The 18,145-nt window shown below is 38.8% G+C and overlaps 1 pseudogene; it reads left to right on the forward strand.

Annotated features, from left to right (window-relative positions):
• Positions 1-8,580: 8,580 nt before the first annotated feature.
• On the forward strand, positions 8,581-9,417 carry LOC134474330 (zinc finger protein 431-like; annotated as a pseudogene).
• The last annotated feature ends 8,728 nt before the right edge of the window (positions 9,418-18,145 follow it).

The following is an 18,145-nucleotide window of genomic DNA, read 5'->3' on the forward strand; positions in this document are numbered from 1 at the left end:
TTTAGGAACAACAGAGTTGGAGAGCAGAATATATTTATTGAGAGAAAAAAGTGAAAGTATTTTTCTCTAAATAGGATATTTTGGAAGTGGGAGGTGGAACCAGTGGACTTTTACCTTGAAGTCACTTTCCTCTTCCCTATTCAACCTATTGTGGCCAGCAAAGAATCTCAATCAGCTACTTGCATATCAGCAAAGCCACCTTTAAGCACCACCCAAGTCAAAAACAATATGTATGCCTCCCACACATTTCCAGAAGAAAAAGCCAGAAGCCCAGTGGTCATGGCGTTCTCTCTATCATCTTAGAATAGAGGCCATTTTGAATTTATATTCTCTTCTTTACTACACCAAAAATCCTATCAGAAAGTTTCTGTCTGAGGGAAACAGAAGAGGTGCTAAGCCAGTAGCAAAGGACTCTGTCTTTTCTAGGGACTTTATAGAATAAAATCATGTAGTGAGAAAGTTTTAAAATGTGTTAGATTACTGAGATTATTGAGGAGATAAATTAGCATAATAGAGAAGCAGAATATAAGAAATGTAAATGTGGTCCTTTACTTAAAGAATGTGGAGAGGAGCCCACAGCCACCAAGACTATGAGGCTATGCAGGGCCTCATGGCCGCGATGGCTCAACTTAAACTTCAGCTTTTTATTTTTTTCCAACTGACTAGGAGGATATGGGGTATATGTGACTTTTGACTGCATGTGGTGCTTGGAAGGTACATTTATGTCATGCCAGGAGCTGATAGGAATTTTTTAGGACGCTGGGAAAGAAATAGGAAGTTGTAATCAGGGAGAAAAGAGGAAGTGACCATATGAGTAAGCATCCCTGATTTCACCTTCTTCCACCCTGAACTACCACCATGAGGTCCTGTGATTGTTTCTAGGGCAAAACTCTTTCAAGTGTAAGGTCGGCGTCGCAGGGAAGAAGACCCCAAGGACTCACGTCTTTAAGGGTGAAAGCTTTATTTCCATGCGCATGGGGTCCGTCCAGCAAACGAGTGCGGAAGACCCCGAAGGGAAGTTACACAGGGTTTTTAAAGGCATAAACCGCAAAGCAGGCGATGTTACAGAAGCAGATCGCATTGGTTAGTTTTGAACGGCGTAGGGCTTGGCAGGAGCTGATTGGAGGCGCTCAGGGTTGGGTAACTTTAGTTTCCAGGGGTCATAGCCCGGTCACTGTATTCCCGGAACAGTTGTTTATCTTTTTTGGCTTTGTTTTTACCAACAGAAAATCCCTTCTTGTTTTGTACAGATAGATGGGGGGGGGGTGGCAGCTGTAAAGTTAACTCTTTCACAAGTATATCCTTTGGTTTGAATGAAGAAATCAAAACAAAGTATTTTTGCTATCTGCATTCGTCCACGGCTGGTGGTAAACCATTCATAAGAAATTTTGAGTCATTTCCTTAACGCATTTTAGATTCCATAACCAAAATTACAGATCAGTTCACTTTCAGAAAAAGAAGCAGCACTTAAATGCAGGGATAAAGGCCTTCAATGCAAGTATAACTGGCAAGGTGAGATCAACATTGTGTGATACAAACTTCAACTGATTTCTCTGACTTCAAGAAAGAGAAATGTTTATATCTATATTGCTATAGCAGAATGAATCTCCTGGTCTACTATGTTTGATATGAGGTTTTTATTTCTGTAAAGTCAAAGAATGAATTTTAGGAACAACAGAGATTAAGAGAAGAATGTACTTATTGAGAGAAAGAAAGCTGCCTGAGAGAGAGAAACGGAGTCCTGAGCAGGTTGCCAAACATTGTTTTTTCTAGGGAACTTTATAGAGTAAAATCATGTGGTGAAATGAGTTTAAGGTCAGGAAAACTAGGGACTCACAATGCAAATGGGCATAGGATGAGAAAGAGCTATGGTACCCAATAGGATTATTAAGTTCAGGTAAAGCTGATTAAATTGGGAACAAAGGGGGAAGGGAGTCACATAGAAAGCAGGCATTCTTAGGCAGCTGTGACTCTTCCCTTAGGAGTTTGGGAGGGTGACTTCTGAGTTCCTCAGTATGATAGGAACTATTTAGAATGTCAGTCTTTAGGATAAGGATACATTTCTTTGAATGGTGACTCCTGACTTCCTCAGAGTGCTAGGGAACTATTTAGAATATCTATACTTAGGCTATGGATGAATTTGCTTATCATTGTCTTGAGCCTTGGCCAATAGCATGAGGTGTCAGTCTTCCCCATAGTTGCAAGGTATCTGGTCTCCTGCACGGGCTCCTTGGAGGACCTAGCCCTGGTTCATGCCAAGAGTATTTAAGTAACTCAGGTGCCTGTAACAGTACTGTTTGGAAAATTGATTAGAGATGTCTTGTGCTCTGGGTGAATGATCTGGGGATGACAATGTGCAATGTATACACCAATGTTGCCCCCTGATTGACATGTTTTGAAACTCAATTTTAGTTGATGTGCTCTTTTTTCCTTGAAATAAAATGGATTTGAAAATTAAAAGTCTGAGGTAAAGCTCTTCAGTACAAACACTGTTCTATCAAGCTGGGTTCACCACTGTAGAAGAATGACAGCTCCAGAAGTCTCTGCACTACAGTCTATCATTTGGGATCATCACTTGTAGGAAGAGCTTCCTTTCCCTGGTTATTCTTGACTCGGAAGGCAGTAGAGCAGGAGTCAATCAGTGATGAAGGGGCAGGCTATATGAACTGTCCAATCCGACGGTACAATGCTGGCTGTGACTTCTTTCTCTTCTGGTGTCTCAGCATGATTTATCTGTTCTGAGTACAATAGCGGTAGCAAAACACGTGCTGGATCTCATTTAGTCCATTCGATGTCCTGTGGCCTGATTAGCAAAGAACCTGAGAGATCCTGGAACCATGGAATAGTGAGGTTGTGGATGGGAGCCCAGAAATAGGGTGGATTGGGTGAAACCAGTTACAAGTATTTAGGAGTAGTTCCGGTGTCTGGAGCCCCAGGCATTTAGTTAGCTTCAGCTCCTGAGGTCCTCCAGCATTGCCCATGGGTCATTCTCTGTCCCTTTTGCCTCTTGCTGTTGGCAAGGATGATTTGGGGGTCCTCAGAACCCTGGCTTCACTATGACAGCAGCAGACTCAAGTATCATCTTTGAAATTCATTGCTAGCCTGGTAACTCCAGCATCTTAGGCATTGGAAGGAGCTTGGGAAGACCCTGAATATGATGATTTGTAGCTTGTAGAGCAGTAATGAGCTAGGTCTCTGCTCTTTTTCTTCAGAGTAGCAGATCTGGAATGTCTGGAGTTTATTAATGTCTGTAATGCGGGGCCTCATAGCCACAATGGCTCAGCTTAAAGTTGGCTTTTTTGTATTTATAGCGATCTCCTTAAATTACAGTATGTTCTCATATTTCCATCCTCAGGACAGGTAGTGACAAAGGTCCTGAGAATTCAGGGATTTGTAGTAGTGTGCCTCAGTGGAGAAAGGCTTCCCAAACACCTGGTGAACTCCTGTGTATTATACAGATCAGTGCAAAATAATTTCTGAACATACTTAATAATTTAGGTGGCACCCCCACTCACAGTCTAGGTTTGTAGAGTTTTGAAGTCTGAGAAAAATGAAGGAAATATGAAAGTGTTATCTAGGACAGGGTAAATATTTGTGAAGAACAAATTCCAGAAAGTTCTACCTGTTAAATTCTCATCGAAAAATGCCAAAATTTAGGCATTTGCATGGACATATACATGTGATATCCTTCTGAATGGAAAGAGGTGTCATCTCTGAATTAAGAGCTGATTTAGTAGCTTGGTTGTTCATAGAGTGTTTAAATATGGAAATTCTCTACAATGGACTTATCTAAGTGGTGTAAAGGAGAAGCCCTAAATAGAAATTTTGTTAGGCATGAAGGGTTTTCTGCTTAGGATGGATCAGAGGAGTATGGAAAGGATGTGGAAGTGACTGACAGGATGCAGGAAGCAAATAGCAGGACATACAACAGAGAGGTCTTCACTGAAAGTCAGGTAGTTCTTAGAGTAAGTGTGAAGTAAAGTTGGGTTCTGATTGCTTCATTGAGGTGATCAACACCAGCTCTGGCAACAATCAGTATTCCACATCCCTGTCAACCCATTATTTTTGTGTTCTGTACTTGAGATCTAATTTTGATTATCTCTAATTATGCACCAGTGTCATGAAAGTGAAATTTGAATTTTTTTTGTACCAAGGATCAACTTATGACCTATGCTTTCCAGGCAGGCGTTCATGCTATGGAATTAAATACCCAACTATGAAAGTGTTTTCTGTGTAGTATGGAAGATATCCACACTGTTTCTCAGAAAGTGTTGAGTATTGTTGGAATTTTTCTGTATTGTACGCCTATAATGTTTTAAACAAACCAAAGATGTTTTATGCAGTCTCTTTTTAAGTTTCACTTTGTTTGTTCAGTGTCTCAGTCAGGGATTGTCTATTTTAGATGGCTCTGTAACTTAGGATAGCCCCAAATTCAAGGAAGAACTCCACCAGCCTCCCAGGATATATTTCTTATATTTGAATTGAAAGTGATCACTTGGTGACAGTGAGGTATAATTTACAGCTTGGGCCTGGATTATTTTTATATACATATTTTTTTAAAATACAGCTGTTTTCCACTATAACACTTGAGTTATTATTATTTATGTACCATATTTGATGTTATTTATGTTTTGTTCTATGAAACCAAATTAATGTTTCAAAATGCTGCTTAAGTATATTAAGAACAAAGTACTCATTGGCCTAAATGAGATTTGAAGAGACATCCTCTGTAGTCTATCAAAGTGATTGATGAGATTTTTTTTTGAATATTGAAATTGGTAAAATACAACGGAGCAAGGCAGCATAAGGCCAACTAAGATCACACAGTAAAATTGGTACACAACTTCACAACAGTCTACTGGGATAACAGTAATTGGTATCACAGTATATTTTGTTATCTTTGTAATAGTTGTTCTTTAATCACATATATCAAAGTGAGATGAAATACAGAACATTATAGAACTTATCAAGACAGAATATTGAATAGAGCAGTACCATTAATCAGAATAGAGTGAAACAATAATAAAAACATTTTCCTTAAAAGTAATAGTAGAAGGAAGTCCCCCTTATTTGCTATGGTCAACTTGCCAGGAGATGCTCAGATTTCCGGTTCCCATTTGCTAATATGGGGTGATAGGAGAAGAGGGGTAGGGAAGTGGGATGTTTGATTCTAGGTGGTGCATCAGTAGGTTCACTATTGCTTACTAGGGAGACAGGCTGCTTGTTTGTTTCACAGCATCCTAAGTTTCAACATAGCATGGATCTCAGGAGCTGCTGCTGGTTCTCCCCCTGGAAGGGCTGCAGTCTGACAGACTGCCACTGCTTACCAGGGAGAAGTGGTGCTTGCCTGGCTTCCCAGTGTCCTAAATTCCAGCATGGGATGGATCTCAGGAGCTGCTGCTCATTTTCCCCATGGAAGGGCTTCAATTTGCCAAACCACCACCGCTGACCAGGGACGGGAGGTGCTTGCTTGGCTTTCCAGTCAATTGGTTGGATAGTTACCTGCCTCTGTGCTTTGTGGTTGCTGGTCCTGCAGGCTTGTTACTGTGAGTTCTGCCTTAGAGACAGTGCACGAGGAATCTTGCCATGATTCAGCACATGAATCAGTGTTCCTATTTGGCTGTTACATTTGCAGTGAGTTGCAATCTAGCATCAAATTTGCTGTCTTCAATAATGTGTATATACACAAAATTAATGACCAAGACATGGATTAAAATTTGAAGAAATCAGTCTTCATTCAGCTGTTTTGTTTGGTTTTATTTGTTTAGTTTAGTTTTGTTTTATTGAGACAAGCTTTCTGTATGTATATCAGGTGGATTTGAACACCCTATGGAGCCTAGAATTGCCCTGACCTCACTGATGCCATCCTGTCTCGGCCTTTTGAGTGTTGGGATTATAGATATGCACCACCGCACTTTGCTTTTGATTCAGATTTCTAGGAGAGAATTTAAGATATCCCAAACCTGTGGTCTCAGCCTTCCATTGAGAAATATATGTATGATCCTTTAGGAGTTGGTGACCTTTGAGGATGTGGCTGTGAACTTCAGCAATGAGGAGTGGACTTTGCTGAGTCCATCCCAAAAGAAGCTCTACAGAGATGTGATGGGTGAAACCTTTAGGAACATGACTCTGTTAGGTAAGGATGAAATCTTTTTGTCACTCATGCTGTCAGAATATTGTTTCTTGCTCATTAGTGCTGTTTCATGAAAAAGAATATGAAAAAATTTTTAAAAATATCTCAGACCTGGACACATTATATCATAAATCTAAATGAAACCTATTAATTTGTATGTATTACTCTAAAGAGTCCTGGTATTTCTATGTCTACAATTCAGGTGGACTTGGGGATATCCAGGAAGCTGAAAAAGAAGGCAAAATTTACTGGAGCTACTTAAGGTAATTCACACATACAAGTAGAGGAATGTTCCTGAGTAATTAGTGAGTCAGCAGAAAAATGATCAAAGAAATGAGGCACCATTCAATTTATTGTCAGTAATATTCTCCGAAGATGTATAAGCTAGTGTATATATGAGGGAATTAAATCATGAAAATGTATGACATTGCATATAGATGAGTACGAAAAGAATACATTTTGAGTTATTACATTCTGCCTTCAGTTTTTCTACCCATATCTACATGTGAATATAACACATTCATTATCTAACAATTGCTAAGTTTGCAATAGAATTTTTAAATAAAACTGAGTCCTCATGTTTCCAAGCCATTCTCTAGAGAATCAGCCATTCTGATTAATATTCTTAGTAGGCTGGTGGAATGTTAGTGCACTCATTTTGAATATCATTATGCAGTTGTCTCTAGAAATTGATCCCCTCACACTTGTCCTGGATATTTTTAAAATCTCAAATCTGCATAAAATACTGATACATGCTTACTCATATACAAAGCAGATCAAGTTATAACAGATCAGGCCTTGAAGCTTAGCTATCTATCAATGGATTTGTGGAGAAGGAAAAATGTTAATAGACTCTCTGTGATTGTGCCTTTCTGTAAACCCAGCACACTAGGAATCAGATTTTGCAGAATGGCAAATTCAAGTTCAAACTTCACAGCTTAATGATCAGTGAAAATCTCTTAAAATAGATTTTAAAAAGCTACAGATTTTATGCTAATACCTGTTGTTAATTCCCAGTGCAGAAAAGAAAAAAATGTGTTATATAATGTCAAAAAATAAAGAATATAATGTCATTTGCCATAAGAAATAGATGGGTCTTTCACCCATCAATTCAGTGAAATAGCTCAGCTATACAACCTAAAAGGTCACAGTGTTTCTTTTAGATGAGACACCAAAATATAAATTGTGGAATGAAATGAAAGAAAGTTGATAGAGAAAAGTAAGACTGACTATATGGAAAAGGGAACTACAGGTTAAGGACAGAAGGGAGATTGTGATGGGGAAACATATCAGAATAATCTGTACGTGATACCCATATGTGCCCATACCCAAAGAGAAGCTAAAGATTCTGCATTTCAAAGTACCAACTTTTAAGATTTCCAAATGTGTGCCAGTCTTTTGGGAATGGTTGTTTTCAACATATCTTACAAGGCCATTCTGTTGCTTCATGGTCAGAATTTCTTAGCATGCATTAAAAACAGAACTTGACATTAATGCGGTCATTAAACAGAGACCCATTTCACTGTGAATTTTTCTTTTTTTAAATTTATATCAGGAAAGATTAAACAAAACAAATAAGTGGAAATAATGCTACTTTCAAAATGAAAATAAACAGTAAGAAATTGCAAGATGATGATTACATATGCTGCTCATGGAAATAGTTATGAAATACAAAATTGAAACATATGAAGTGGGGATTCAAACAGTGAGACTGCAAAGAGTTTTGTTCAACTCTCCAACAAAAAGTTAGTGATATGGTTATAAATCTTATATGTGATTTTTTTCTTTACAGAAATGACAAACTAGGGAAATCTTATGGACATACATCTTGGAATCAGTGTAAAGAAGTGTTCCTTGGTACTGCAGAAGGTAATGTGAATGTGAAAGTAACAGAAAAACATGACAATGTTCAGATCCATGAAAAATATTCCAGTGGAGGGCAAGCCTATGTATGCAACCAATGGGGGAAAGTTTTTACCACACATGGAATTTGTAAGAATCATGAAAGAATTCACAGAGGAGAGAAACTGTACATATGTAAGCAGTGTGGGAAAGCTTTTTCAACAAGTACATATTGTCAAGTACATGAAAGTCTTCACTCTGGAGAAAAACGTTATGAATGTAAGCACTGTGAGAAAGCTTTCAGCACATGTACTTATTGTGTAATTCATGAAAAACTTCACACTGGGCAGAAACCGCATATATGTAAGAAATGTGGGAAAGCTTTTAGCAGTAAAATTCATTTTCAAATAAATGAAAATGTTCACCCTGGAGAGAAACACTATGTGTGTAAGCAATGTGCGAAAGGTTTTATCCAACCTGGAATTTGTAAGGAACAAGAAAGTATTCACACTGGAGAGAAACCCTATGTATGTAAGCAATGTGGGAAAGCTTTTAAAACACAGGGAGATTGTAAGAAACATGAAAGAATTCACACTGGAGAGAAACCATATGTATGTAAACAATGTGGGAAAGCTTTTAAAACACAGGGAGATTGTAAGAAACATGAAAGAATTCACACTGGAGAGAAACCCTATGTATGTCAGCAATGTGGGAAAGCTTTTACCAGACCTGGACATTGTAAGCAACATGAAGGCATTCACACTGGAGAGAAACCATATGTATGTAATCAATGTGGGAAAGCTTTTAACACACCTGCATATTTTAAGGTTCATGAAAGAATTCACACTGGAGAGAAACCATATGTATGTAAGCAATGTGGGAAAGGTTTTACCAGACATACAAATTGTAAGGAACATGAAAGAATTCACACAGGAGAGAAACCATATGTGTGTAAGCAATGTGGGAAAGCTTTTAAGACACAGGGAGAATGTAAGAAACATGAAAGAATTCACATTGGAGAGAAACCATATGTATGTAAGCAATGTGGGAAAGCTTTTACCAGACCTGGACGTTGTAAGGAACATGAAAGAATTCACACAGGAGAGAAACCATATGTGTGTAAGCAATGTGGGAAAGCTTTTAAAACATGTGCATATTTTAAGGTTCATGAAAGAATTCACACTGGAGAGAAACCATATAGATGTAAGCAATGTGGGAACACTTTTAGCACATGGGGAAATTGTAAGAAACATGAAAGAATTCACACTGGAGAGAAACTCTATGTATGTAAGTAATGTGGGAAAGCTTTTAAAATGCAGTGAAATTGTAAGAAACATGAAAGAATTCACACTGGAGAGAAACCCTGTGTATGTAAGCAATGTGGGAAAGGTTTTACCCAACATGGAAATTGTAAGCAACATGAAAGTTCACACTCAAGATAAAACCAGTGTATATAAGAATCATGAGAATGGTTTGAACACACGTATATATTGCATAATGTATGAAAATCTTCACACTGGGCAGAAAACTTATATATGTAAGGAATGTGGGGAAGGTTTCAGCAGAAATGCTCATTGTCCAATACATTATAAAATTTAGACTGTTGTGAAACCCTGTGTATGTGAAGAATGTGGGAAAGCTTTCACCAAACATGGATATTGTAAAATACATCCATGACTTTACACTGATGAGAAACCCTATGTATATAACAGTTTGGCAAAGCTTTTACCACATACAGTCATTGCAAAACACATGAAAGAATTCACACTGGGAAAAACCACTGGATATGTAAGCAATTGGAGACACTTTCAGCAGCCAGATTGTAAGTGAAATACATGAAAAAACTCACACAAGAGATATATCCTATGTGTTATGGGAATACTCTCAGCATACTTGATCATTGTTACATATCTGAAAGAGCTCACTGGGCAGAGATCCTATGTGGATTAACAATGTGAGAAATATGGCAATCCATGTTTCTTGTTAAATACATAGAAAAATTGTCACTGTTCAGACATTTTAGATCTAAATTTACTTTAAAAATCACAAGGAGACCTGAAGAAATAATCAATACAGAAGTTAGATATCAATATTTCTTCACAAATATTCCAGAAATGACAAATCTGAGGTGGAGCTCTCCTTAGGTGCACATGTTGTATGGTTTTCAGTTAATCACTTGTACTTCTCTAGATTTTTTAAAGTGTGTTTGTGCTTCAACATGGCATCTTGTAATTAAAAATGCTAAACTGAAATGGGCTTTTCACTTTCAAGTATGGATAGTGTCTATGTACTTAGAATTTTTTCTGTAAAAGTTAAATTTTATGTTTTTTGGTGAATTGTAATGTTGTTTATTTAAAGAGAAAAAAGAAAACGTTTAGAAATAATACAGAATTTCAGAAAAACAAACAATAAGAAATCACTAGTTGATTAGTTTCATATTGTCATCTTAGAAGTAGTTGTTCAAGTTACAAACTTAAAGCATACAAAGTGATATTCAAATAATGACACTGTCAACAGTTCCCCTCAATGATCCAACAAAAAGTTATTAATATGCTTATCTGTCCTAGACACTTTTTTTTCTTAAAGAGGGTAAGAATAAACATGACAAAACAGAACAGAACAGTTCATAAGGAAACAGATTTCAAAGCAAGTCCACTGCAAATGTTCACTGTCTATCTTACTGTCTCTAGTTTTCTTCCAAATAGTTGTTCCCATCTTCACACACATTGAGTATATACCAAACATTATAGAACTAATCAAATAGTTACAGGGTGGTGCAGGCTTTTTCGGTCCTCAAGACTGATTTTGGGGAAGTCAATAATGACTAGCATAATGTCTCTTAATCTCTTTGTAGTAGCTGACTTTATCTTTATATATGCTGAAATGTAACATAAGAGACAAGACTAATATCACTCTGAACAGTGAATAATAGTATCCTGAGAAGGAGAAAGGTGAGGAATTGCCTAAAAAAAGAAGACAGAGAACATTGTTAAAAGTGTATCAGGATTTAAAATCTACAGTAGTCTTGTTGCTCTATTTAGTTCGGTTATATTTTGTTCTGGTCTGTCTACTCATATTAAATTTGAGGGCACAGAGAGATAACCCAAAAATAGCAGGTTATACCATGGTAACTATCCTTAACTTCCTATTAACTAAAACTGAAACACTCTATTACTTACATTGTCTTCTATGACTGATCTTCTTTGAAGCTGGTTTGTTTGAATGTTATTTGGCCTTGACTGATTTTATTCACATTTGGTATGCTTGCTAGTATCAAGTTCAAGAGAAGAGGCAACTACTGTGAAGATCACAAGATGTAAAAGCTATCCGTTAGTGGGCTGGGGATTTAGCTCAGTGGCTTAAGGCACCTGCCTGGCAAGTGTGAGGTCATGAGTTGGATCTCCAGTGCCCAAAAAATAAATAAAAGATATCCTTTCCAGGTTTGATTATTTTTTAATTAAAGAGAACAAAGATAGGAAATAAAAAACAAAGCAGTAAAAGGGTACAAGTAATACAGAATTTCAAGAAAAAATTCATTAAGAAATCACTAGTTAATAGGTTACATCTTGTCATCTTAGAAACAGTTGTCCAAATTATAAAATTAAAGCATATAAAGTGGACATTCATACAGTGAGATTGCAGAAAGTTCTATTCAATGATCCAACAAAAGCTCAGTAATGCGGTTTTCCATCCTACACACTCAAGCATGCAGTTATATCCCTTAGACCACCTTATTTTCCTCTCTTTTTTACAATAACAATTACACTCGTTGAGTTTTTTTACTCCCACAGTTCTTATTACATTTTTTGAAGAGAATAAATCCTAACATGACTAAATAAAACATAGTCGGTTAGAACAGAAGGGTGGGCATAGTACATGATGCAAAAATAGAGTATCAGATGATCAAAAATGGTTACCATTGTGCCTCTTGCTATTTTTAAAAAGAGTTGCCTATAGCATCAGGTATAATAGAATTGATCAAAACAGTACAGAACAAGACCAATAAAACCTACACTGCTGACCTTACAAGATTTCAAAAGAAGATAATAGTCAAACTATAATGGTTATCATAGTAAATCTTATTGCCTTCAAAGTGGTTGCCTATAGCCTCAAACTTGATACTATTAAATTAATAGAATATAGTAAAATCAGACAGAACAAGATGGGGAGAGCAATACTGGGGTTCAAATCAGGTTAACAGGAAAACAAATAGTTACTATAATATATCCCGATATTTTTTAATTTAGTTTTCCCTTAATTCAAAAAAAATAAAAAATAGTTTAATTTTTTAAAAAAGGATGGAGATTGAGATAAAAGAGGACATTGTAAAAGAACAACACTTGTCAGAATGGAACAGTTTAAGCATCATTGTATTTCACTCCCAGATAATCTAACATAATAGTAGTCACCATAGTGACTCATTCCTTGAATTATTTGAGTATAACTTTGTATACTATAGCATCAAGCATATCAAGACACTGTGAAGCCATTCAAGAGAATGAAAGAATTACAGGGTATTTAGAACCAGTTAACAGAAAACGAACAATGGTTTCTATATTATCTCCTTGCCTATAAAAATTTTTCTTTATACTATCACATATAGTAAAATATAGTAAGAAACAACATATTAAAACCAGAGGAAACAGATAGTTTGTGAGAGAGGGACCATTCTTACAACACTGATATTGAGCCCAGTATTGATCATGTTGGTTAATTTTGAATATGCTGGTGAGTTAACGTGGCAAACATTTAGCTGAACACGTTTCTGTATGTTTGGTAGGAATATTAGCCAACAGAGTGTTTTCATTTATATTATTTTTAACACATTATTATCTAGCTTCATTCTCAGAATTATTTTGTCACATAAAAGAAGTTGGTGGTAGTTTTTCCTTCAACTTGATTTAAGAATTGAAAAACAATCAGTATTCTTTATTATATACTGGATAAAATTTGAAAGTGCAATTACTGTATCCCAGCTTTGTTGTTGTTATTAAGCAGCTGTGATTTTTACACATTGTCTGTGCTCCTTATTGCTCTGTTCATCAGACTATTTCCTTCGGATGCATGTGGTTTGGGGACATCAGTGGACACCACATATCCATTAAGGGTCACATTTCATTTTACTTACGGATGCTACCATTTACTTTGTATCTTCAAGCTATCTCTATAATATACAATTTTGTGAGTAACTCCTTTCAGTTACTCAGATTTAATGCACATTCTTGCAGGGCGTGGTTACTGCTGGAGGAAACTGGGCCTGGTGAGGGCCTGGTCTCTAATTTAAGGCTTCATACCCTGACCTGCCTGCAGTGTCCCCATCTCATGACCTGCTCCCTGTAAACACCTGTCCTGCTCCATAACTATGGTGAGTCCACATGTGGCAGTTCAGATCTGCACCTGGGTGGAAAACATTCAGTCAGGTTGGGCTCTGTAACAGACTGACCTTCTCATACAGAGCTCCCCTGAGTGAGAGAGGGGGCCTCAGGCATGTAGGGAGGAGCTCTGGAAACATTCCAGCACTCTGCTGTCCAGCATGCAGTGTGTGATGCTTTCCTGAGAACTTACTCAAGGATGAGGTGGCCTGGACCTGGGACTTTTTAAGCCATGGTTCCTGCTAGATGCCATTGTGTCCTGCACCTCTGCCTGGACCATCTCTCTGACTTTACATCTCCACATAGATCTGAGCAGACACAGTCTTCCTCTACCAGGCTCTAACTCTATGAAGAGGCTTCAAGTGTAAAATCTGTGACCCTCAAGTTCATCTTATATACATTTAACCTGGAAATTTCACTTCTAGGGGTCATTATAAAAATGACATTGACAGACACTGTATTCTCTTCTTAATCAGTTAAGGTGTAGACTGTTAGAAACCATGAACTTACCACAGCACAGCTGCTGAGTTAATTATAAATTACAGCCAATGAAAATGCTGAAAGAAGGCCATGTCCTAGGCCATGTCCCTGATCTTTCCTGAGATGGAAGAGAGCTTGTGTCCTGGCTCTCTCTCCACCCAGCAGTGAAGAGACACAGGCCTGCACAGCAGGTGAGGACAGGAGAGAGGAGCTGGTCAATGGCAGACCTGTCATCTTGGGAGGGATGCCTTTTGGGTTTTTGCATTTTATTTTCCACTGCATTATTTATAGTGCTCTATTCAATATTAATTCTTTTCAATTCACTTAAGAATAAATAGTTGGTATTTTCTTGAATAGGTGAGTGGAAATGGATTACTTAGTATTCTTTTATATGTAATGTAGGATATGCATATAGAAGAACATTCAAGTTTCACTTTATAGTTACATAAAATAAGGAGTCCTTTTATTCAGAAAGGCAACACATCATTCATGACTAACTTTTAAACCCCCAACACATGAAGCCATGCAGATCCCGCTGTGGTGTGTGTCCTGCCCTCCCTACCTGAGAAGTCACTGTGTTCATCTGTGTCTGGTAGAGGACACCCAGAATCTTCTTCAGAGTTTCTTTTTCCAGTAAGGAGGACTTGAATCTTCCTGTGCTCAGGCCAAGCAGGGAGTGTGCAGCATGCAGAGGAGCCAGCACCTCCTGCCTTACACCCATTTCCACCACCGCATCCATGCTGCAGCCCTGCAGGACCAATAAGGCAGAGCCACCAGGGTGCAGCAGAGACTCCGCCACCTCAGCCTAAGGGGCCTCAACTCCTGGGTCCTGTCCTCAGCGTCCATCAGGCTCCAGGCTCTGCCACGGATTGGACATTCTTAGTGGGCCAGACACACCATCAGTGCCTTGGTGCAAAGTCCATTTTCCACAGTGAGCCTTCCATTCTGCAAATTTTGATCCATTCCTTTCTAAATGAGGCTGAGGCATTGGAGACAAAACCCCACACACTGGACTTACTTTTTGTTTTGTTTTGTTTTGTTTTTCTTTTCCTTCTTCTCTTTCTTCTTCTTCTTCTTCTTCTTCTTCTTCTTCTTCTTCTTCTTCTTCTTCTTCTTCTTCTTCTTTCTTCTTCTCCTTCTTTTTCTTCTTCTCCTTCTTCTTCTTCTTCTTCTTCTTCTTCTTCTTCTTCTTCTTCTTCTTCTTCTTCTTCTTCTTCTTCTTCTTCTTCTGCTTCTTCTTCTGCTTCTGCTTCTGCTTCTCCTTCTCCTTCTCCTTCTCCTTCTTCTTCTTCTTCTTCTTCTTCTTCTTCTTCTTCTTCTTCTTCTTCTTCTTCTTCTTCTTCTTCTTCTTCTTCTGCTTCTTCTTCTGCTTCTTCTTCTGCTTCTGCTTCTTCTTCTTCTTCTTCTCCTTCTTCTTCTTCTTCTTCTTCTTCTTCTTCTTCTTCTTCTTCTTCTTCTTCTTCTTCTTCTTCTTCTTCTTCCTCTTGCTCTTTGTCTTCATCTTTTTCTTCTTCCTGGTTTCTTTGTTGCTTTAAATACATATTTAGAGGTGCATTTTGCCAAAAAACTTTCCTTCTCTTTTCACACCCCAGTTAACTGAAATTTTTAAAGATTTCTGCTGCAGTTCACACCCTATGTGTTTGAACACTCAGAATCCATTCTGCAGCTTAGTAGAATGAGGGAAGCAAAGCAGAAACTGAACTTGGGGATGTGACTGTGCCTTCTAAGACTCCAACTCATATCTTTTTACCTCAAAAATATGTGCTTCTGTAGCAGCTGAGTCTGGCACAGACAAAATGAGTTTCCTGCATTCATATCAGACAATCTCATTTCCTCTCAAGCACATTGTATCAGCTTTCTTATGGCCAAACTTGAAGAATTATTTCCAGTACATGAGAGGCTGCCACTGGTCCTGAAATCATGATGGAACTTTTTGTAAACACGTAGTCTGATCTACACCCTGGGACAGAAGCTAAAAGAGGCAGAGATGGCTGGCACAGATAGAAACACCTCAAATTTGTCAACCAACAGCAGCAGCAAGCAGGAACCAAGTTGCTGAGCTTTCACAATTGGGTGATGGAATCATGTGGTGGATTGTGCCCTGGGTTTACTGAGGCAACTCAGTACATCTAGGTTGCTGCTTCCATCCCCTTTCCTTCAGTGCAATACAAACAGAAAGTCATGCACATGCATCATTTATTTGCAATTTTTCTATTCCAGGAAAAAAACTTGTGTTCATGAGAGTCCACATCTCTGCCATAGCAGACCCACCCACGAGCATTACCACAATGTCTTGTAAAGGATCACTTTATTTATACAAAACGCAGAGCAATGCTCCCAGCCTTGATTTTTCCAGACTGGTGCATTTTCAGTCATTTCTTGAAGGGAAGCTAAACGATTTAGTTTGAGTAAACCAAGTGTGTTACTGTGATTCTGTGTGACATCCTTGCTGCCAGACCTGATGAAGGCAATGAGTGGGATCCGCTGGAGCTTTAGCTCCAGAGGGACATACTTAGCACAGCTGTGTCAGGCAGTGCTGCCCCTCACCTGACTGGCCACCCAGGTTTCCAAATGTCATTTCCCAGTGCTGTTACTGGCTTCAGGAGTCACTGGATTGCAGTGGAGATGCCCAGTGCACTGGTTGGCCCAGGGAAAACCTTGTTTTGGCATGAGTTGGTCATTCTTAGTCCTGCAGATCTGTTGCCCTGGGGCCAGGACAAGGTTCCCCCAGCTGCAGTGACCAGCATCATCCAGACAACTCTCCTGTGCACACTCTACACAGAGGCTAGGGAGGGTCCCACTTCCTTCCTGCTTCAAAGAGTACTGTGAATCAAACTCTTGAAAATTTGTGCAGCATTCTGTGTGGGAGAAAACTCTATTCTTAGTCCCAGGGAAGGCTGTTTAGAGCTCTGATGGGAGCTGCAAGATAGGGCTGTGCTCTGCCCCGCATGTCCTTCCCATTGTTGTTCAGCACCTGCCTTAAAATATGTCACTGGATGGGGAAACAGCACATTTCAAAGATGTGTGCCTGCATGAATCAGGCTTAGGAGTCTCAGTGTTTTGTGTGCTTGTTGGCCATGTCTGGTAATTTACTTTGAGTTAGAAGAATTTGTCATTTCCCTCACAAAATGGACTCATGAGACCTCTTTAATACTTGTAATAAAAACCATCTATCTGACTAAGGTTGTAAAGAAATGTTTCCTGTTGTGATTTTTGCATTATTGTTTTTCAAATCCAATGAATCAGCCCTTTGTAGCTCCCTTTGTATCACTGAAATCATGGAAAACATTTTCCAACATGAAAAGATGAGTACATACACAATGGTCTCTACATTTTCCCTGCAGATTTTGTCTATCTGTGGTTTTCTCTTCTATCAAACAGCAATAGCATCCAGTCTCCTCCAGGATTGTTTGGCCAAACAGAATCTGATGCACTGATATGGAAAACCCAGGGTAGTAAATCACAGTGAGAGAAAGGTCAGTGGTGGGTGGGGACTAGCAGGAGAGACCAGGTATATGGATGGGTCCAATACTGAGCAGAAAGCTGAAACTAGACAGATGTGAAGATTGTATCAATTGACAGTGTGCTTACCTGTGACTCAACTGAACATGTGAAACTAATAAAATCTTAACTTAAAATTAAATTATCTTAGAATTTAATGCTTCAAAGAACTATAGATTTTAAGAGTACAAATGAAAACTGAGAGAAATAGAAGAGGTAAAGGGAAGGGGAAATGAAGGGCCAGTACTTTGCAAGACTTAGCCCTAAGTGGAGCTGAGGACACCTGCCATGGAGCCAGTGACAGACCTGCCTTGGAATTCCAACAGACCAGGTATCTGACCTTGATTTTTAGGTTGATTACGGAGCTGGTGAGGTCATTGGAGGTGAGGCTGGCACAAGATCTGTAAGTAGACCTTGAGCTCAATCCGGTACCAGCCTTGCCTTAGAAAAATCCCCAACTGTCCTTGCTCCTTGCAAGCCCCAAAGCCTCCCAGGGCCTGTCAGGGACAGCTTTGTGTACAAATGCACCCCAGGAAAGCTTCCTATTTTGCCTCACCCCACTCACTTCTGCATGCCTCTGTGTTGCCGGAGGTCCCAAGTCTGTCTTTCTCCCTGTAATGTGCCCCATGTCCTCAGAAACGAACAGACCCAGGCCAATTCCTTCTCACTGTAGTTCTCATTTTCAGTGAGCTAGGCTTGTGCCAACTCAGATTAGGTTGGCTGGCTGTCCCACCTTCCTCAGCAGCACCTGCCAGGTGCCAAGAAGGAAAACTCTGATCCCGAGGAGGACAGGTGTAAGCAGCACTACAGGTCTGGC

This window comes from Cavia porcellus, unplaced genomic scaffold (assembly GCF_034190915.1).
Source record: "Cavia porcellus strain 051 isolate PalLab524CR breed Dunkin Hartley unplaced genomic scaffold, mCavPor4.1 scaffold_32, whole genome shotgun sequence".
Lineage (NCBI taxonomy): Eukaryota > Metazoa > Chordata > Mammalia > Rodentia > Caviidae > Cavia > Cavia porcellus.